General features: G+C 40.0%; 1 long non-coding RNA gene across 1 annotated transcript; it reads left to right on the top strand.

The window, feature by feature from the left end:
* Window positions 1-2,781: 2,781 nt before the first annotated feature.
* On the top strand, window positions 2,782-6,018 carry LOC124021013. Its single transcript, XR_006836179.1, has 2 exons — window positions 2,782-3,168; window positions 4,756-6,018. It is a non-coding gene; the product is annotated as an uncharacterized LOC124021013 (long non-coding RNA).
* The last annotated feature ends 11,241 nt before the right edge of the window (window positions 6,019-17,259 follow it).

The raw sequence follows: 17,259 nt of genomic DNA, 5'->3' as shown, positions 1-17,259 counted from the left end.
TCTCCTCCTCTTCTTCATCTTTAATGTTGACATTCAGCTCCAGTGTTTGACTGCAGTCTTCCAGCTTCACTGATGCCATCTCTGGATCCTCCAGTGTAAACTGGGCTCCACTGTCACAATCAGGACCCAGTGACTGTAGGTTTCTTCTCAGTGTGGAAGGAGAGTGGCAGGCTGGGTTTGTCCTCACTGTTGATGTTACCGACCTCATACCTGAGTCTGCAAATAGTATAAGAGAAACAGACACAAGTTATTTTCTTGACAGTTTTGGCAAGGTCTTTATTCTTTATTAAATATATATATTTTGTTCAATTATCTAATTCATTGCTTGACTTGGACTGAAATAGTTGTCGATAAACATTTTGGGTGCTGGTACGGTTTATATTTAGGTGCAGGAGCTCCACAATACTTTTGAGCTAAAACTTAATCTGTAGTAGATAAATGCATAAAAGACTCAAAAACCATTTAGTACAAGGTTACAGTTTGTTTTAGGCATCAATATGTGATATTTTCATTGATAACGTTGTATTCATGGTTTACTTCAAAAACAATTGTATTTCCTGTTCACACCATAGTAACGTTTATAGATAAAGACAAACTGAATGTGTCAATATTATTTCACATGTAGTAAACCGATAATCAATACCTTTAGCTTCAAAACAGTAGTGCAACCGTAAAATTGTCTCACTGCTGCATCCACACTGCCTGCACTGAAGTCTGTTGACACAGACCGAGTGGGGGCCGCCATTTTACCTCCCCGTGAATATTTCCTTTCATGGAGTTCTACGGACAATTCCTTCGACCTCATGACTTGGTTTTTGCTCTGACATGCACTGTCAAATGTGGGAACTTATATAGCCAGGTGTGTGCCTTTCCAAATCATGTCCAATCAATTGAATTTACCATAGGTTGACAACAATCAAGTTGTAGAAACATCTCAAGGATGATCAATGGAAACAAGACGCACCCGAGCTCAATGTCGAGTCTCATAGCCAAGGGTCTGAATACTTATGTAAATAAGGTATCTGTTTTTAATTTTTTATAAATGTAAAAACATTTCTAAAAACCTGTGTTTGCTTTGTCATTATGGGGTATTGTGTGTAGATTGATGAGGAACGTTTCTTATTTAACCCATTTTAAAATAAGGCTGTAACGTAACAAAATGTGGAAAAAGTCAAGGTGTCTGAATACTTTCTGAATGTAGTGTATAGTCTGGTACTGTATGTATTCATATCAGTAGGCAGGTACTGTATGTATTCATATCAGTAGGCTGGTAGTGTATGTATTCACATCAGTAGGCTGGTAGTGTATGTATTCACATCAGTAGGCTGGTAGTGTATGTATTCACATCAGTAGGCTGGTAGTATGTATTCATATCAGTAGGCTGGTACTGTATGTATTCACATCAGTAGGCTGGTACTGTATGTATTCATATCAGTAGGCTGGTACTGTATGTATTCATATCAGTAGGCTGGTACTGTATGTATTCATATCAGTAGGCAGTTACTGTATTTATTCATATCAGTAGGCTGGTAGTATGTATTCATATCAGTAGGCTGTGTATGTATTCATATCAGCAAATACAAAGGGGAATAAAACTAATCTAAAAGTATCTCATAAATCTCATCTCATATCCTCCACTCAGTATCACAAGAGTTAGAAACTACAGACTAATTTAATAGAACTTTAAAACACTGGCAGTTTGTCTACTTCACTTCTTTAGTCTCCTCTCTGATCACTCCAGATAGCCCAGTGAATAAAACAAATGCTGGCAATACTGGTGTCAAACCATGCAAGTCTCAGTAACATGAAATAACATCTACCTTCTCATTGAAACAGTTCATCATGAAACAGTTCTACTGCAACTTTTCATACACAGTGGAAAGTTGGAATGAAACAAACTTAGATAGAACCTTCTCTTACCATGATTAACAGATTTCCCAATCTCCTCCTCCTCCTCTTCTTCATCTTTAATATTGACATTCAGCTCCAGTGTTTGACTGCAGTCTTCCAGCTTCACTGATGCCATCTCTGGATCCTGCAGTGCAAACTGGGCTCCACTGTCACAATCAGGACACAGTGACTGTAGGTTTGGACTCGGTGTGGAAGGAGAGAGGCAGGCTGGGTTTGTCCTCACTCCTGAATTCACATAAATGACCAAAACAAATGTAGTGCAAGGGTGCAGTATGTTGTAGGCAGCACGATGTACTATTTTCCTGAATAACCTTGTCACTGTATTATTCCAATCAAAAAGCAATAGTATTTCCGTTCACACCATAGTAACATTTATAGATAAAGATAACTTGATATGTCTGAATATTAGTACACATGTAAAACAAAATTGATAATCATTACATTTAGCTCCAAAACAGTGGTGAAACCGTAAAATTGTCTCTCTGCTGCACCCTCACTGCCTGCACTGAAGTGTGTTGATGCAGACCGAGTGGAAACCGCTATTTTACCATCTCGTGAATTTTACACAAAACCAAAAACGACATGTTAAACGAACCCAGAAATCTCAAATAAATTGATCATAAATAAATATTACCTTGACGAAATTATATACATCCCCTCAGACTAACCTAAAGTCTCTATGTGACAATTTATCACGTTCACTCACGCGTTTTGACACAAAACATAGCACATAAAACCTTTATCAAACGTGATAATACATTGACGTATTTGTTGCATGGCATGTTATGACATGTTCTTTCGACATTATAACGTGCTATTACATACCAGTAGACATACATTTAAAACGGACACAGAAGTTGTCGTCTCGACTGCACAATTCTGGCGTTTCCTTGATTGCGAAGAATGATGCGCGCCTGCGCGGAACTTCCTGTTCCCCCACTACCAGTTTCTCAACCCAGAGACGCAAACAACGCGAGACTTCAGAGAACGCTTGTGAAGCGGACCAAACCTGTGTTTGAGAAGTCAATGAGAGAAGTGAACAATTCTGATACTTTTGCAGCGTTTAATGGGGATCCTAATAAATACCAAAAATATTCCGTCGGCACACACTTGAAACTTGGCCATTATTTTATCAATGTCATAACTGCAATGGCTTGTTCACAATACCTATCCCAGCATCACAGGTAGCCTAGTTATTAGCGTAAGAGCGGGGCAAGTAACCGAAATATTGCTGTGTCGAATCGCCGACATGACAAGGTAAAAATCTCTCTCTCTGAACAATACAGTTAACCCCCTGTTCTGTTCCCTGGTAGGCCGTCATTGTAATTTAACATGTGTTCGTAAATGACTTGCCTTGTTAAGTAAAGATTAATTTTTTTTAATCACATGAGTAGGCAGACCGATGTAAAGTTCGTTTTATATTCATTAATTCGCCAAAAGCCTTTTAAAATGGCAAAAATCAATTACTAATTCATTGATTGTCACATGAAAATAGATATAGTTTACTCTATAAATGTCTAGCATACTTTTACATCCTTTGTTTTGAGTAGAATTTCCAGTTGACTTGATAGAAATAAATGACATTTGATAGATGTATGTAAAACGGTATAAAACAATAACTAATTCACCGTTTGTTACAGATCTATTTAAATCACAGAAACATGATTTATTCTATAAATGTCTAGATTGTCGCAAAAGAAACAAACGTGTTATAAGACGAGACAAAAACGTCAAGACAGGAGAGAGAAAGGTACGTTTTCCGTTGATTTTGTTTAGTTTTATTTTGGGGATACATGAATTCTGCTGAACGAGGAAGTTAGTTAGCATTTTGGCTAGCTGGCTAACTGCAGTGCCATAACCGTAGCTAGCTAACGTTAGCTGGCGTTATTGTTAGGCCTGCTAACTAGTTACCATATCACAATGTACAGAATATACTTTCCATGTAGTATGTTGAGTTTTGTTTGGATTGGCTATGTAGCTTTCTAACCTTGACTAGCTACTGTAGTTGACTAGCTACTGCTAAGTTTCCTAACCTGAAGCTGACAAATAGCTATGATATGGTCGCTACTGCTAGCTAGCTGGGCTCACCTTTGTGTGAAGCTAGCCACAATAACGATTATCCACATTAGTGGAATTTACGGCTTGCCTTCATAATAAAAGTTCCCCATTGGAAACAGGGTGTGGTCAATCTTGGTTAGTTATACATATCTTTCGTGTTAGCATGCACTTTTATAGCTAGCTGGATAACACAATAACTAGCTAGTTATAGGCTTAAACCATGGATGATGATAACTACTATAGGGTAACGTAGTGTCTAAATTGTCATACATTATTCTTCTCTACGACAAATTTCCACAAGGTCTCAGACTCCAGGATGGGAAAATGACTACTAGAACGAAACATATAACAGAGACAGAGTTGTTGATATTCATTGTTATTTGTAACATTAAAAAGGAGGACAAGAAGACAATCCCGTTTTTCTAAATTAGCTACAGTGCTTTGGAAAGTATTTAGACCCCTTTGACTTTTTCCACATTTTGCTATTTTATATCCTTATTCCAAAATGTATTAAATAAAACGTTTTCCTCAGCAATCTACACACAATACCCCATAATACCAAAGAAAACACATTTTTAGAAATGTTTGCAAAAAAACACAAATTTAAACAGAAATACTTATTTACAAAAGTATTCAGACCTTTCGCTATCAGACTTGAAATTGAGCTCTGGTGCATCCTGTTTCCATTGATTATCCTTGATGTTTCTACAACTTGATTAGAGTCCACCTGTGGTAAATTCAATTGATTGGACATGATTTGTAACGGCACACACCTGTCTATATAAGGTCCCACAGTTGACAGTAGATGTCAGAGAGATGCTTGATGAAAACCTGCTCCAGAGTGTGCGCAGGACTTCAGACTGGGGTGAAGGTTCACCATCCAACAGGACAACAGCCCTAAACACACAGTCAATTCAACGCAGGAGGGGCTTCTGGGCAAGTCTCGTAATGTCCTTTAGTGACCCAGCCAGAGCCCGGTCACTGCTCGGGGCCTGGTTGCTGTCTAGCTTTATTCCTAGGTTCCTTCCTTCTAGGGAGTATTTACTAGCCACTGTGCTTCTGCATTGCTCTTTGGGGTTTTAGTCTCGGTACCTGCACCCTCAGCGGAGTCAACGAACACCGGAAGCATCTTTTTTTCAGGGAAAAGGCAGAGAGGAAGCCAAAGCCTGAAAATAACAAGCTTTTGGTGTTTCACACCAACTGACTTGTTCTTCTGATGTTGTTCACACAGGAGACCATATTGAGACATTATCTACATCCAGAGAGCAACAGCAGGAAGATCAGAGCTAGGAGGTCTCACCACTGCCTACATTGAGGAGATTTTCCCAATTCTATTAAAGCTAAAAATACACACAGGAGAGAATCTGTATCTCTGCTCTGACAGTTCATAATTCAACACTGGAGAGAAGCCCTACTCCTGTTCTGACTGCGAGAATATTTTCTCTCAGCAGAGCAACTTAACACACCAACGTATGTATACACACAGGAGAGAAGCTTTACTCCTGCTCTGTTGGAAGAGTTTCTCTCAACATGGCCACTTAAAAAGACAACAACATACATAAATGTGAGAATCCTCATCAGTTCTCTGACTAGTGTAGATTAAAATAATTCCATCACTTAATTATCAAGAAGTTGTAACACACTGTATTTTAGTCCTATTGTTTCTCACTTTAAGAGAACTGTGCAGAGGAAAGGGAGCGTTATAGAATGTTAGCCTCTCTTTACTTTACTGATCAGTATGCACCTGGTCAGTTTTGGTGTGTTTTGATAGCTTCTACTGTAAAGATATTTAGAGCACCTTAGATTTGCCTTTAGGGTTGAATATCCTCTGTGAGGCTGGTTGACTGGGTGGTACTGCTTCCCTCTGCAGTTTTCTGTGAGAATGAGATGGCATAACATGTATCAGATAGAGATGGTGTGATGATCAGTTTTCACCATTAGTTTGGGTGGAGACTTTGTTTATTAAATTGTATCTTAAAACTAGATTTGTTTTTTTAGTTTTTTAGTACTCTCTTTAGTACTCTCTTGTAATAAACGCTGTTACCTTTGGCTTTTAAGACTGGTCTCAATCTACTTCATGCATAATTAATGAACTTACAACTCATTAATGAATTAGAAATGAGTGCGAATTGGTTTTGGCAATAAAACATACAGGAATTTAGAGGCCTGCATATTATCACAGAGGACAGAGAGAGTGACTAGATTCAAACAAACAGTGCTTTTCCCAGCCGGCAGCCAGGTAAAGTAGACTTTATTCTTGATTTTGGGAGGATTTGAGTTCTTTAATTGATGTTCTGAGAATTCATCAATAGTGAGAACTTTGCTATCCCCACAGGGATATATGATCATCATACAATGGGTTTTGTAGAACCGATATACACGGAAGCAGGTTCGAAAATAACCTGTGGTAATGTGCACTACCGTAAATAAACTAAACTTAATCATGAAAGGTACATTCGCCCGAGATTAAGAAGGGATATTAAATAGGTACTGGGAGATAGGACGGTGATCTTGTACAAATACTGGGCGTAGAGATATGGCAAGAATGCGCAAGATAACTGGATTGGTCATTTAAATAGTGGCAGTATTGATCACCGTCCCGATTCAACTAATACTACGGAAAATATCCAAATGAGGAGGAGAGGGAAACTTAAATCTAAAGAAATGAAATAAAAGCCATATCTATAGACATGATAGTTCCATGCGAGAGGGAGTCTAACAATTAGTGGCGTGAGATAACGATTATTAGAGTTCTTTACTGACACAACCGGAAAATAAGATTTTAACTAGGGCCTTACAAACCCTGGGCTTATAGTTGTTAGGTTAGACCTAAAAATCTGATTCAAAAGTCAAACTATTGGTAAGATTTCCATAAAAGAGCTAAACTTAATCATGAGAGATTAAGACAGAAGAATAACTAGAAGTAACTAAGTAACGGTAAATTACAAATTTATAGAACTGCACGCACATAGAATTTAAAATTATATAGAAAGGAATAGATAAGAATAAACGGGTTATACACAGCCGGAGTTTGGCTTTCGGAAGCAAAAAAGAGAAAGAGACGCGCAGAAAACGAGAATTCTAACGGAGGGAAAACTTTGGCCATTAAATTGGGGCTATTTTCTGTTGTCTAGATGTCGGAGTAACAAAATGGGTATATTTGCGGAGAGTCTCAGTCAAATTCATAGCGCTGGTAGTATAGTGGCGAGCGCAACAGTCTCACCAACGGTAATCCACGGTTCGGTTCCCGGCCGAGGCGTTTAACTAAAAGTGATTTTAGATCGTAATTGACCTATTTGCATATTTTGCCTGAAAAATACGGTCGCCAGTGTTTGCAAAAGATATAACTGAACGGATATTATGTGTTCTAGATAGAATTGAAAAAAGAAGTCATTAAAAATAACGGCGAGACAATTTCGATGTAAAACGCTATTTCGCCCAAAATGATCTGGTGGAATAATGTATTGAGATGGGAGTCGTACTTAAATAGATGTATCATAGAAGAGAGAGTTACCTAAAGTTAAATGGAGGGGATAACGGAGAGATACGATACAATTTACTACCCGGACGTTATGGCTATTTATGAATCGATTGACATATGAGAAATTTAACACAAAAACATGGTACGTTTAAATGTTAGGGTATAGTAAGTTGAGAAGTTTGGTTGGGTTTACTCTGATGATTAGAATTTAAAACTGAACTCAATCTGAATAGGGAATATATATTTTACAAAGGCAGGCAGATTTGTGGCTATAGCCAGCAACGGAATTGCTAGACACTCAATGGGGCTATATAGTGCAACGCTTTGGACTATAAATTAGGTAAGAATAGTTTAATCGTAAAAAGTTGTGATTGTTTTTCCGAGTATTGATTTTTGGTTAAGGTAACGCCAGTGAATTTGAACAAAAAGTAACGTATTCTAAAAATGATCTGTTTTCCGTTCTCATTGCGGGGAACAAATAAAATGTCTTATCTTAAAGGGACAGTGCACGGTAATCACAGTGGTTTGAGTGTATGACAGTGGAAAAAATATTGTGGGACGACAATTCGAAGATAGAAAAATAAGTTACATGATACATCAAGAGATTTAAAACGAACGATGTGAAGGGATCATCAGAATTATTGGGTGTCGTTGTAGGAGTAAAAGTTTGGGTTAAGGGGATTTCCCTGTTCCCAGAGACAAGGCATTTTTAAGGCGTACACTCACTAATGCTAGTCTGAGTTTGTAATTAGACAAGTGAATAACGTATTGGGAATAGAGTTGTAATTAAAATACTAAGTCAAAGACGACACAGGTACTTAGAGCAAAATGGATTCTAAATGATAACAAAGAGACAATTATGATTTATGCCCATTGAAAAGCTTTTATAAAATTGGCAAATTTAGAGATGTTGGTTGGGGTGGTAAATTATAATTCAGGATTTGAACAGATGTGATAAATAAGGTTTGGTTAATCGAACAAGAATTATTTACAATTCATTTGAAGTCGCTACGAATTGGTAGGTTGAGCGCTTGAGGCACTTTTGTTACTGGGGATAACGGAGCAAATCGTATGGCTGTTAGTGTGTGTATCGAGGTTTCGAGTAACTTTTCAGAAGTTGATATAAAAGTGTTTTGGTTATTTGTTTACTGTTTATGGTCAATTTTAGGGTTTGATTTAACTTAGTTGAATAGTGTGTTCTGGCGGGTTTAGGTAGAACTCTTTGTTCCGGGACGGATGAGAGTTACCCAAAATAAGTAAATTAAAGGAGCCATGAGAGAATGCGAATGCATATTTATTAAATATCGGGGATTAAATTACGGATTCCTTACACTGTGAAATGTACGACATTTGCGGCAGAGAGAAAAAGTAATACATTGGATAATAATGTTATCGGGTTAATTGTATCTAAAGGTAGCATGTTCATTTAAGTAAACATATCCGTAGACAATGTTTAAAACTTATGATTAATGATTTGAGTCAAAGGGGAATTATCATTAGGTTTTAGTTATAGTTCACTTATTGAGTTTCTGACTCGAGGTAGCATTAGTGAATGATAGTTAGGTGTGTGGTGTCTCACTTTTAGAATTTTGGGGAGAGTGGGGGAGAGAGCAGCTTTAAACGACCAAATTGAAAAAGGTCTGCAAATTATACACATAAAACAACTGTTAGAACTATTTGTTTTAGTGCAAGGGTATTTTAAAGAGGCACGCTCACATATGGAACCTTATGAGATGTTATTTTATGGGTTTTAATTACACAGGTGACTATTTCTTTTGTAAGGATAAAGGGTTCTTTATGTCTAATATGGTATGACCTTTTGACCTTATCATGACTGGCTTCTGAGGTCTGATCAGCCTCAGGGGAGAGTCATTTGTATAATGAATGGGGTCATATTGAGTTACTAGTTTTAAGGTAAATTCATTAGAAATTAAGCAGTTTTGGTTGAGGGGTTAGAATTACTGTTTGAACCGCAAATGAGAAAGTGGTTCAGGATTCTGTCTTATAACATTAGCTGTGAAGTTGTTGAATGGGCTATTAGTGATTTGGTATTGTAACAGAGAGAAAGTCATATTCATCATTGAGAATAAATAGGGAAGATAACATATTTTGAGCCAACAGTGCAAGGAAGAAATTGAGATATTTTTGTTTGGTTTTAACAACCGTGTACAGGAGTGTCAAAAGACGGGGGACATTACCTGTGTAATGGGGGAGGGTGTCCGTATGGGGATTACATGATAACCAACTTGGGACAGTTCTGGGGTTGGAGAAGAGGATATCCTTATAGCATAGGGGATCCCATAAAGGTGGATAGGTTTTCCATGATATGGGGGAAACCTGGGAGCACTGTTGAACTTTGTAAAGGTGATGAAATCCTACTAACCATCAAAACTATTAAGCTCTCTGATGCAGGCACTTACACCCCCGGACTACAAAGGACCGGGACAGACACGATGGGTGTGTTTTCTGTTAAGGTACTGCCAAAACCAGAGGTCCCAGACGAACCAGGGCCAGACACACTCCTCTACCACCCCTGGACCGAACCTGCCACCACTGTGTTATAAATCCCATTCAGGTAATTAATGTTAGACTATTCAACTATTGATCAATTAGGCACTGAGACTGGTTTTGATGGTAGGGACAATTTGTGGCTGTCTTATACAGACTAGACTTGCTTTGGATATGCTTCTTGCCAGTCAGGGGGGCGTCTGCAAGATGTTCGGTGAACAATGTTGCACGTATATTCCTAATAACACCAGTCCAGATGGTAGAATATCTAAGGTCCTTAATGGGCTTGATGCACTGAGATGAGGACCATGGCGGGGGTGGAGGAGTCTGATCTCTTGGTTGGGAGCCTGGTTTGGTAAGTACACTGGTATGGTGGTTACTAGATTTCTGACCCTAATTCTTGTATTTTTGTTATTGATGTGTTGTGCGGCTTGCATCATACCGTGTTTCAAGAAGTCTGTTACAGATGTGGTGAAGGCTTCAGGCATGATGCCTTTGCTTGATGCTCCAGTTGGAGACGCTGATACTGAAGCATGCTTTCAGGGGAGGATGAGACTGACTGAGGATGACCCATGTATGTTTGTTCTCCCTGTCGTGAAGGGTGGCATGGTGCCCACCTGGTACAGGATAGGAGTAGCTGAGAGGACCAGATGGGTTATAATAATGCTTTGTTCTGCTTTACTCTGTTTTCCATGACCAAAGTTTTATTCCACACTTTGCAACACATATTAAATCCATGTTATTGTCAGATAGAATACTGAGGGTCCCCAAGGAGAGGGCTTGTTAGTGTAGGAAGGATTTTTATTATGGTTAGCATTTAGTAGACCTTGATTGATTATTATAAGTTTTTAAATAGTATTACATTTAACAGGAATATAGGACATCTATGATGAGTTAGGATTATTGTTAGGATTAAGATAGATTGATTAAGGAAATGTAAGGACTTTAGAGAAAAGCCGATCATAGACATGTTTTTTCTAAAAGAAAATCCATGAGTTTAGATAAAGCCAAACAGTGAGGCATGTAGTTTGTAGTAACATATTAACACGTTATTGTAGTAACATATTAACACATGTAATAATGCATTCACTGACTGTTGCCTGCCTGTGGCCAAAGCATGATAGAATTGCTTGCACACTGTGTCATAAACCTTCCCCTCCCCCCTGTCTTTCTGTGTATACTAACACTGGTACTACCCCGTACGGGGGGCTGACTGAGATAACATATACACTGAACATAGACACTGAAATTCCTACACACATACACACTCGACCTTCTTCGGGATGGGCTCCAAAGACAAAGAACTCTGTCAAGAACCAATGGGATACGGACACCAGACTGGAGGGGACTGTCAATCACCTACAAGCAACCTACCCGAGGCCAGGACTACCAGAATCTACATATGTCATTTCAATGTATAAAATGGACTGCCCATCATGTTTTAGGTCTCTTCTTTCTGACGGTTCCATAAGAACTGGCCGAAAGGAGCCGTGCAGCACGTTTTACCATATATTATTACGCTATAATAAACGGCCTTTACTATACCATATCCGCCTTGTCCAGAGTCTCAACTTGGTCTCGCTTCTCATATACTTATTCATCAACAAGTTCAAATTTGGGAACGTGAGAAACAGAGCCACAGGCAGACAGAAGAGCCTTTGGATAAAAGCGTCTGCTAAATGGCATATATATATATATATATAAGAGCCCTCCCCCGCACTGCAGAGACCTTGAAGGTTGGAGAGCAGAGATGTTTTAGAAGGGGAGCCAGGACGAGCAAAGATAACATAATGTGTAGATAACAGTTACTGAATGGAGACAATAGCGAGAATTGGACATGTGGAAAACGAAAGGGGCGCTCCTAAATGATAATGTCAGAACAGAAGGATAATATACTAAATCTTACCTAAGTCATTGTTTAAAAATAAGACAAGGTTGTTACCTGGGCAGAGCCAGGTAACAAAGGGGGGATGGGTAAATGGTGTTCTAGAACAGGATGTGACCTACGGGATAATTAACTGATAAAAAAAAACATTTAGCTAATAAATTAGAAACTGTTTGTTAACCTGTATGTCCTAGATTTTATGCACTACAGGTGAAATACAGGTGAAGTCACGCAATCCAGTCCCATAGGCCTGTTGGAGGGACCATTCCAAGTACTACTGGTGACTGCCTTCGCTGTGAGATTAGCCGAAAGAGCTACCTGGGTGCATATCACACATTGTAAGAGGGTAAGGCACACTAACACTGTCGAACAATCACAGGAGTAGGAGAGGAACTGTGACCCATATGGAACGGGGGTCAAACTCCTTCTGAAGATTCCCTATACCCGACCTTTCCCCAGCTGTGAGCGTTCATAGAAGTGAAGTGATGGCTTGGCCTCTGGCTGTTGATATGTTCTCGGAGAGAGGGTGGGGCTTCACGTGTGCGCTGACCATCCTGAGCTGTTTTATTGTGGGGGCCATATTCCTGATTCACCATGATCCCCCGGAGAGTGCCAAAGAGGATAATTTGACTCATGTGCTAGATGAGGGAAATGGGATGTTACCAAAGATTCTCAAAAGGTCACTGAAACAAAACAGTAAGGAAGTGAGGGTGGAATTGGGCAAGGATCTCTCAGTATAATTTTGTGTAGACCAATTGGGGTCATTCACTCCTTGGCAGTCTAGAACCATGGGACTCTATGGGAAGTATTTGTGTAAATCACTGTGTAAGTCGTGGAGCCAGGTCATAGCTCACACTGAAAGGGATGGCTACGTAAACCCATACACTCAATTTGGGACCAGGTGGAGTATAGTAAGGGTTGGCGTTTTGGACTGTGTTCCCGAGCAGAGGAAGTATTGTATAAAGGTGCGAATTAACATTAAGGCGGTCAATACTCAGGACCTCGGGTTATGGTATGTGGGCTTCGACCAGTTTTCAACTGATACTATGGTACCGTTCCAGGTGGCAGAAGTTAGAGTCGATAAGGAGAATATGATTGGCCGAAGTTCAACCAATCCCTCTAACACAACGGCTATTCCTAGTGTAATCATCCAGGGTAAAGGACCAGTATGAATAGTTCAGACCAAAGACATTAAATAAGTTATAGAGGTGGAGACTGGGTTTGGGGAGTCCAACTTATGGTTGGAATGGATTCAATATACGGCCAGATCAGTGGCTAAAGAAGAATGTTATGCCTGTGCAAACGCAAAACCCCAGTTAACAACTATCCCTTTCCCACTGAACGGAATTAATTCCCCTAAGGCACATATGTCAGAGTCAAGGCCCGCGGGCCACATCCGGCCCGCGAGAAGGTTTTTTACGGCCCCTGGGATGATCTTGATTTGTTATTAGAACCGGCCCGCAGACCGCAGCAAGCCGGCAGCCCGCAGATCTTTTACACGCACCAATACTACATTTCCCACAATGCAACGGTGACGCACCGAGCAGTAGGCTGCTTCATTTCAATATTTATTGGCACAGCAGTTGTCAGCATCACAGTAAAATTAACTTTCAGATACCCATCAAAAATGGCAAAACGGAAGGTGGACACTGAGAACCGGGGGTTTCAAACAAGGTGGGAGTCGGAGTATTTGTTCACGGAGGTAGCTGGAAAACCTGTGTGTCTTCTGTGTGGAGAAAGTGTGGCGGTACTGAAAGAGTATAATCTGAGACGACATTATGAAACGAAACACGCGGACAAAAACAAGAATATGGACATGGAACAAAGGCTACAAAAGGCAGAGGAATTAAAACGAGGCCTCAAATCTCGACAGGCTCTGTTCAAAAAAGCCAAATCACAAGGCCAGGCTGCTGTCAAGGCCAGTTTTATTTTGGCAGAAGAGATCGCTAAATCAGCCCGGCCATTTACGGAGGGGGATTTCATCAAAAACTGCATGATTAAAGTTTGTGATGAAGTTTGCCCAGAAAAAAGGCAACTCTTTTTAAATGTGAGTCTGAGCAGAAACACCATTGCCGAGAGAGTAGACCAGTTGTCCATCAATCTAAAAGAGCAGCTTGTGAAAAAGGGAAAAGATTTCATTGCATATTCCTTGGCTGTGGATGAGAGCACCGACATTTCTGACATTGCCCAGTTGTCAATTTTCATCCGCGGAGTGGACTCCAGCCTAAGCGTGACAGAGGAGTTTTTGGCTTTACGTCCTATGCATGGCACAACTACGGGGCATGATTTGTATGAAGAGGTGTCAAGATGTGTAAATGAGATGGAGCTGCCTTGGGAAAAACTCGTGGGTTTGACAACCGACGGAGCACCTGCGATGTGTGGACACAGGAGCGGACTGGTGGCAAAGATACGGGAAAAGATGCAAGAGGAAAATGCGACAGGCTGACAGCTTATCATTGTATCATACACCAGGAAGCGTTGTGCGGTAAAGCCTTGAAAATGGAGCATGTAATGAGCATCATCACGCGCACAGTTAACTTTATCAGAGCCAAAGGTTTGAATCACCGCCAGTTCAAGGCATTTCTGACGGAGTTAGAAACGGAGCATGGTGATTTGCCTTATCACACAGAGGTGCGATGGCTAAGCCAGGGAAAGGTGCTTCAAAGATGTTTCGAGCTTCGTGAGGAGATTTGTCTGTTCTTGGACAGCAAAGGGAAAGACACAACACAACTCCGAGACGAAATGTTTCTGTGTGAAATGGCTTTTCTGTGTGACATTACGAGTCATCTGAATGCAATGAACTTGCAGCTGCAGGGTCGGGATCGTGTCATCTCTGATATGTACAGTACAGTGAAGGCATTTAAAACCAAACTGACTCTGTGGGAGACGCAGATGCGGAAAGAAAATTTGAGCCACTTTCCCAGCTGCCAGACCATGAAAGAGAAGCTCTCTACCAGTGCGTTCCCGAGCGCACAGTTGGCTGATAAAATAGGTATGCTTGCCGCTGACTTTCGACGCCGATTTGCTGACTTTGAAGCACAAAAAAGCAGGTTGGAACTGCTCGGTAACCCATTTGCTGTTGACGTGGAAAGCTCACCACCAAACCTCCAAATGGAGTTGATTGACCTCCAATGCAATGATGCACTGAGGGCAAAATATGCGGCAGTGGGTGCTGCGGAGTTCGCCCGTTTCCTCCCCGACACAATGCCCCAGCTGCGCATCCAGGCTGCTCAAACGTTGTCTATGTTTGGCAGCACATACCTGTGTGAACAACTGTTTTCTTTGATGAACTTGAACAAAACATCACACAGAAGTCGACTTACTGCTGAACACCTCCACTCAATTCTGAGGATTTCCTCAGCTCAGAGCCTTACCCCGAACATTGATGAACTTGTGGAAAAGATGGGACACCACCAAGTATCACCCTCAACCTCAAACAAGTGAACATTACTGTGCAATCACATATTTAGAGTTTTTACTCAGTTCAAGTTTAAAAGTTAAAGTTTAATATTTGTTTTCACTGCATGTTACTTCTCCTTAAACAAAGTGTTGTTTTTGATTAATAGATTTTTGCACTTTATTTTATTGTATTTCAATCCAATTATATTTTAAAAATATTTCAGTTGAGTGGATGATAGAAAATTGCTATTATTGTTTTTTTCTTTGAAGTAAATTTAGCCCACTTTTGCTAAAATAGAAAATATAGGCTACTGATGGTGCCTTGAATACCGGTTTCTTTCATTTAATGTTCATGTTATGGGGATTTTTATATAAAGGAAATTTGTCTTTTGTGTCTGTTGAAAATTAAAGATTACTGACAGAGCCATAAGAAAATATTGCTTTATTTATCTGATCATATTGGAATATATTTGTTAGGTTTTCAGTAGGTTCAATTAGGTTCACTAGACTATATGCGTCATTTAAAAAAATTTCAATGAACATTCGAACAGTCCGGCCCTCGGCTTGTAGCTAAATTTTTTATTTGGCCCTCCGTCCATTTGACTTTGACACCCCTGCCCTAAGGGAATGGCATGTATGGTAAAGCTGTTCATGAAAGCAGGAATGCCAGATAATGACAGTTGTATTGATTTGCACTATTTATATCCCCAGGTTCCCCTTAAATCAAGACTTGCTCCCTTTACCGTGACGAGAGGAGAATATTACTATTTGGCCAGATACAGTACACATGGGAAATACGTGGGGGAAGTTAGTACTTTCAATAGGACAGAGAATATTACCACTGACGAAACCATGTCTGATTTGACAGGCTGGTTGAACTCTGGGGATTTCAATATGTTGAAGTGGGCCAGGGCGGACATCTGATGGTTGTGCGGGGGAATGAGTTTGTGGCCAGTATTGCCGACTGATTGGACTGGACTATGTGCCCTAGTACATTTAGGAATGCCTTTTACACTCATACAACACCAAGACATTAAGTTAGCCAAACGAGAGAGAAGAGATGCTCCATCTGGGTCCTTTGACGACAAAGTATATATTGATAACATTGGGGTTCCACGAGGTGTGCCGGATGAGTTCAAGGCAAGAAATCAGATACTAGCAGGATTAGAGTCAAGCATTTTCTGGTGGTCTACTCTCAATAAGAATGTAGACTGGATTAATTATATTTATTATAATCAACAGCGCTTTATCAATTATTCCAGAGATGCGATTAAAGGGTTGGCAGAACAGACTGAAGCAACCAGCCTGATGGTTTGGCAGAATAGAATTGCATTGGATATGTTATTGGCTGAAAAGGGAGGAGTATGTGTGATCTTCGGGAACATGTGTTGTACTTTCATCTCGAATAACACAGCTCCGGACGGATCTGTGACCAAAGCCTTAGCTGGTTTGACCACCCTGGCTCACGAGTTGGCAGAAAACTCTGGGGTGGATACCCCTGACTAATTGGTTTGATAGTACGTTTGGAAAATGGAAAAATGTTATAATCACTGTGTTATGGGCGGCATCCACCTGCATGACTGTTTTAATTTTATGCGGCTGTTGTCTAATTCCCTGTGTGCGAGGCCTTGTTTCCAGGACTCTGGAGAGATCAATGACACTACAGATGGTGCGTTATGGGCCGATTCCAGGTTCTGACCCGTGGAGGACTGAAGGCATGTCTACAGAGGAAGTGGACGAATCTGGATCTGTCATTTGAGGGGAATTTGTGTTTGATGAGAATAGTGTTGAGATGAAGGGGAATTAGATTGTAATTTGTTTCAATGATTAAACTGTTGTTTTAATAAAGATTGTAACAAAAATCCTGAAAGAGGAGTTATGATTCTGGCGTAGGTTTAAAAACAGTTTGAGTTAAGGTTAGATTTGATTAATGATGGGTGAAGAGTCGGATAAACATTTATAATATTTTTATTTTGTAGATTTGAATGTATAATATTTGATCAAAGGGAGGATTGAT

Source organism: Oncorhynchus gorbuscha, unplaced genomic scaffold (genome assembly GCF_021184085.1).
Source record: "Oncorhynchus gorbuscha isolate QuinsamMale2020 ecotype Even-year unplaced genomic scaffold, OgorEven_v1.0 Un_scaffold_1021, whole genome shotgun sequence".
NCBI lineage: Eukaryota > Metazoa > Chordata > Actinopteri > Salmoniformes > Salmonidae > Oncorhynchus > Oncorhynchus gorbuscha.
This window is presented reverse-complemented; position numbering and strand designations above follow the sequence as displayed.